Consider the following 5,971-nt stretch of genomic DNA (forward strand, 5'->3'; position numbering starts at 1 on the left):
TACCCAAGGAAGGTGACAGAGCATCAGGTTGTGTGAAACTAGAAAGAGAAGTTCAAGAGTATCTGCACTTCTTTGCTGGGTCACACCTGGTCCACTCATTTTGCAACCTCACTGAAGTGAAATGCGAAATTTGATCAGCCTATTTTTGTAAATACACCCTTAAAAGTAATTTGCTCTAAAACCAACCTACTCAGGTGAATCAAACCATGGTAGCTCCAGCCATGTCAGAAAAGTGTTACCTGGTATTGTTCTGCCCCTTTCACCTGACCCGCGCTTGCTGAGCATGATCGTGTCCATCTGTAACTACTGCCAGGTGCCATCACGGACACGTTTGTCGGCAAAGGTCAGTCAGCTCTGCCAATTCAAGCAAAGGCTCGTTCAGAGAAGTGGAGTGGAGTGTTGGCTGAGGGGAAGGGCAGGAGGGGCAATGTAGGCAAGGGAAGAGAAAACTTGGTGGTGGTTTCAGGAAATACCGGTGTAGTGGGAGCTCTGGGACATGTCAGGAAGATTTTGAGAGCTGGGGAGAAGGGAGCTGATGACAGGTTAAGGGTCTCTATGCCTTGCTCTAGATCCTTCTGAAACAGCACATTTCTATTTCCCCTGTATGGATGGGCAAGGCAGGCAGCCTGCCAGCTCCCAATAACCTGCTGCTTATTTTGCCTGTTGCCTTGAAATAGCCCTGCGAATGAGTGTGTTATCCAGGAGTGTGTTCTTGATTTACATCCAGTTACTAGAACACTTTTCGTGGTGCAGCCTTTGATCCTGTAAGTAACTTTTGTTCACATAAGCAGTCTCATTAAACACAAATCCCGTTAAATGCAAATACGAGTCTCATCAGCAGTTACAACAATACTAGGAAATCCAATATGCTTAAACACAGTTGCAAAACAGAAGTTAGCTGATATGATGCAGACTTAAGATGGAGGGAGCGGTGCAGACCAGGGCAAAGCACTGTATTTGATGACCTGACCCTTCACATGAAACACAATGACATTTCATAAAGTAGTCCAGGTCACCATGGAAGTCCTCTGACCCAGTTACAACACAGATCCAGCTTGCCATATGAGTCCTTCATTTTATGCTCAAGCTGTGCAGAAACGTTGTTTGTGCCCTTGAACAAGCCAACAGTATCGGACTTAGATTAGTAAATGTTTTGAGTGTGACCACAGCCCATGCCATAGAATCTGGGTCTGGACAAAACTGTTTAAAAATTATTTTAAGTGTTGTGGAAAGCAACCAGAAATACTCTTACCAGAATGGCCAGCTACAGGCAGCAGTTCTTGGCTGGCTCTAATAGGTATGCGTATGCAGGCATATTTGTTTGCGTAGGCCAAAGGGGAGAAGTACATTGCAAAATATCTTAAGAACAAAAAATGACACTGAGCTGAAGTGGATTTTTAAACTTCTTGAGAATGAACAATATGCTTTTTTACTAAACCAGTTGTGCATAGAGATCAATGTACACAATTAAAAGAAAAAGACTAATCCTGCTGTAAGTTCACCTCAAATATTTCATGAATTTCACATGATCCACCCACTTTTTTCTGTACCTCTGCAATTACCATATCAGCAGCAATAATTCTCTGTTGTTCAAGTGCCAGATACAACATGGCTTTCACATTCCTGAACGTGGCATATTGTGCTGCTCTGTTTGTTTGTTGTTTCGGAACAAGATTAAATTTTATTCACTTGCGCACCGCACTGAACTTTAACCCACTCTTCGTCATCTTCTTAATCAGTGATTTGTTTGTCTTGCTCTTTAGTTCTCAGTTTTTTATATTTAGTTTAAATTCTACATGAAGTCCATGTTATTCAAATGCCTTTTTGAACCATTCCTAGTTTTCCACTCTATCTCACTTGGAACTATCAATCACATGCGTGAAGTATAGGAGCATCTGACTTTTTTCCTCCCTTCTACTAGCTAGTTAGAAAATAGAAGTATGTCATTTCCAGCTGCAGCATGAACATTTTCATGCAATAAAATTTACAAATAGCCTATCCATTCAGCAATATAAAAGCTTCATGAGCAGTGTTTCAAGATTTTGCTTACATGGGAAAGTTAGTTTGGCTAGATAAAGCTGTAACTTTTCCGTGTGTGTGTATGCACAGGACAAGAGCTGATTATTCCAAATTAACTTATTTTGAGTCCATTTTACTTGAGAAGTTAATTTCCAATAGCTAAACAGGAAGAACTCCCCTTGTAGATGTGACTTCAAGCATTTGTAACTACAGAAGGTGCTCATCTTGTCACAAAGAACAACATTTAGCAAATAGGACAGCAAACTCCTTATCAACATTTAATTATACAGTGTATAGCAAGTAGTCACAGATCAGGCTCCCAATGTGCTTTGTTTAAACACTGATTAGATTTTAAAAATCAGCTTTCAAAGAGCTTGTGTTTTAAATAGAATTTTCTTTTAATCATACCAACGAGGTGATCAATCACTGTACTTGTTAGCACGTGCTGTTCATGTGTTTACCAGGTCTTTCAGAGCTTTAGCATAATAGCTTATTTCTCTCATGCAAAAAAAAAATATCTGGTATACTTTTATCACAGTTATATAAGTGACAATAAGATATAGAATCTTATGTAAATAAACATTTTTGTCACTCCCCAGTGACAAATAATTTAACTGATGGATATAAATGACAAGTTAAGGGTGATCTCTGTCTCAGTATCAACAGAGTCTAAAAACTGAAAGACAGGGACTTTCTTCTTGTATTTCCAGAAGTGTTTCTTGGGTATCAGATTAAAGGGTATAGGACGATGCAATTTCTGTATTGGTTCTACAAAAAAACCCAAGGGACTGAAAGATGTGCTGTTCTTGCACAATCTTTCCCCACATGGCAAATGAGTTAGCATCTCTATTAAAGCAATTGGCATCTTGGTACATTTGGAAAACAAACAAGAAAGTATCTTAACTGCATCCTTGTTTTCCCATCCATGAATGAACTGATCTCAAAGGCTCTGAATCTGCAAAGACTCCACAAATGGACAGTGGAGCAATTTCAGCAAAATGCTGAGTCTTGATACCAACAGGTTGCAAGATTTATTCTTATTTCAGGCAGGCTTTCAGAGGAACAGATTTCCATTTGCCCAAATTAAAACATTTACAGTTCTAGAAAGAGAGAATAAACATCTTTTTGGGATGTGTTGACATCACTGCAAATAGGAGCACATGGTGCAAAATCACCCCCTGAGTTAGATCTCTTTTTCAGTCACACTGACATAAGCAATGATTTTTAAACTATTGCCTGATCACCGAACCCAGTTTATTTATATACCTCAAAGTCTCTCTGGATCTCAGAAGCACAACCCTTGTTTTAATAAATATAATTCATTTGAGCAGGGAACTGCCAATAGTTATTGCATAAGACAGTTTGTGACATTGGGTTTAATACAAGGTAGTGTTTCCTTGGCGTGCATCACTATGGTTTAGCAATAAAACCACCAGGATGTCTCAGAGAATCGCTTAGATCACTTACTAGGAAAAACAGTAACCTGCAGTTAGTGAGGATGAGTTGGTCTAGTACACAGATCATCTGCCTTTACTTTAACCAAGGAAGTTTTATTAAAAATCTTAATTCACTTGTGAGTCTTTGGGGGTCAAAATGGTGACCTGTTAGACAACATGAAAAAAAAAGAAAAGCCCTGCTGGGTCAGAGCATGGGTCCATTTAATTCAGTATTCTGTCTTTTGGAGTGGCAGGAGGAGGTGCTTTTCAGGGAGAATATGTGAACGTGGCCTTTTTTTGTGCTCTGCTCCTTTCATACATCCCCAGTATCCCAAACTGTTAGATTAGGGATGGTGGAGAATACATCCCTTTAGTACCTCCTTATGAAACATAAATCTGCCTAATCCTCTTTTGAACCTGCTGAAGTCTCTGCCTTACAGTGTCCTGTAGCAGTAAACTCCAGGAGTTCACTATTTGCTCTGTAAAGTACTTTCTTCTAGCTGTTAAATCAGTTTAAAACATCATAAGCTTGTGCATTATATATGTCCATATATATAAAATATTCAATTCCATTCACAACTGTTCTTTCTGACAGACTCCCATTTAATTTGCATGTTTGTATTCATCCAGGAGGACAGCATAGCCATAGTGGAAAAGCAGACCAAAATGCGTATTTTGAGTTGTTCCATGCTAAAATATGGAAGCTCTTAAGTGTTTAGGCAGGGAACTTGTGCTTATTCTGGTCAGAAGCTGAGAGCTCTGCTTCTTAAGTGATATAAAGCAGAATGGGTAGTGTGGGGTAATCTAGTGGAAGGAAAAGATGCAGCTGTAACTTTAATTTGCTGGTTAAAAGGATTCTGGCCTTTCTGAATCAGCATCAGGGCTCTGTCTAATCTCCTTCCTCCACTCATGTTGCAACAGAGGGTTGCCTAAGTGAGCTATGTTGGCTCTTTGCCACTCAATATTTCCCTTCACCAGGGAAACCCCCAACTGGTTTTAAAGCCAGCTTTATGGCCCCAGGATAGGGCCAAAGGTGGTACGAGGCGCCTCACCACCTTATTCAAGAATTTGAAGGCAAAGATGGGGGAGGGGATCATAGGAGACAACCTAGGCAAGCTCATAGAGAGCTATTCCTTCCACTTTATTAGCTGATGCCTCTTGCTTAACATACTGATCATCCCTGCTTTTTTATTATTACTATTTCAGGGGCAGAGATGCAAGAACTGATTCATCGTTTTTGGACAAGCAAATAGGAAGCAGTGTGCAAACTGCCTTGTCTTCAACAACTGAAAAGCATATAAGCTTATAGAAAAAAAAGCTTCTAAAAGTGCTTTGTCTCTGCCATCCAGAAAGCATATCCCTCCAAGAGGAAGGTCTGTGATTCAGGGGGAAAATCCCATGACAAAGCCTTTAGCCCTAACAATTGCATGTAAGAGAGATTAAGTCATGGGAAACTCCTGTGAATAGAGTTGCATGAATAAAAAAAAACATGCAGCAACATGAAACATGCCTAGCTTCAGGTTTCGCTACGAACTTGAAACACGGACCATGTTTACAGAGTTGTTCGCTGGGGTGCACGTGTCTTTTGCGCAAGCAGGGCCCTAATTTCAAGGGACCTGCTGGGGGTGGGGGACAGCTTGGCTTTGCATCAAAAGCATTCAACATTAACCTTTTCTGGTATGTGTCGACATGAAAAAGAGGGGAAACCTAGTATTCTCAAAGGATTACAGGGGCTGCTTCTTTAGACTTGGGGTGGCTTGGGATCTCAGGCCTAGTACACCACGCAGTGTCCAAGCGAGCAGGAAGACTCAGTTCTGTCTTCAGGAACTCGAAGGGCAAAGCAATGCAAACAATAGCAGAAAACTTAATTTGTTTCTTTCTTTAATGCTCAAGCCATTACACGGCTGCTCAGCTGGAACCTTAATGGCTCTCTAACAATCACCAGAGGCTGCTGCGGGGCAGGGCTGCAGTCAGGCACGCCGGCTAGCTTGGACACGGAGGAGAAGGAGGCACTGGCGGCTGTCACATCAGCAGCAGGGAAGACTGGGGTTAAAATTAGGGCTCGGAGCTCGAGAGAGCCCGTGCGCAGGGTCAGAACCGACAATCGCCCTCACGGAGGGCTGGAGATAGGAGAGGACTGGCGGCGGCACCAGATACCTTGGGCCGGCCGACCCCCCGAGCCCCCGCCGCTGCCCCCGCTGGGGCTGAGGAAGGCGCCCGTCTCTGCTGGAGAGAGGAACGGGAGCAGACCGGCCGCGGCGAGGCGGGCAGGCGCCGGGAGCCTTCTGGGAAATGTGGTTCTCCCTCCCAGCGGGGCGAGGACCAATCGCCGCGCCGCTCCCCGCCTCACGGCGGCGGGGCCTGCTGGGAGTTGTAGTTCTTCCCGCCTCCCACCTCGGCAGCGGCCAATGGCGGCGGGGCCGGGCAAGACTGCTTTTCCCGGCGAGCACCGCACCGCCGCCGCTCCCCCGCCCGCCCAGCGCGGGGCGGGGCGGGCGACTGTAAACAAACAGGGC

This window comes from Aptenodytes patagonicus, chromosome 1 (assembly GCF_965638725.1).
Source record: "Aptenodytes patagonicus chromosome 1, bAptPat1.pri.cur, whole genome shotgun sequence".
Classification (NCBI taxonomy): domain Eukaryota; kingdom Metazoa; phylum Chordata; class Aves; order Sphenisciformes; family Spheniscidae; genus Aptenodytes; species Aptenodytes patagonicus.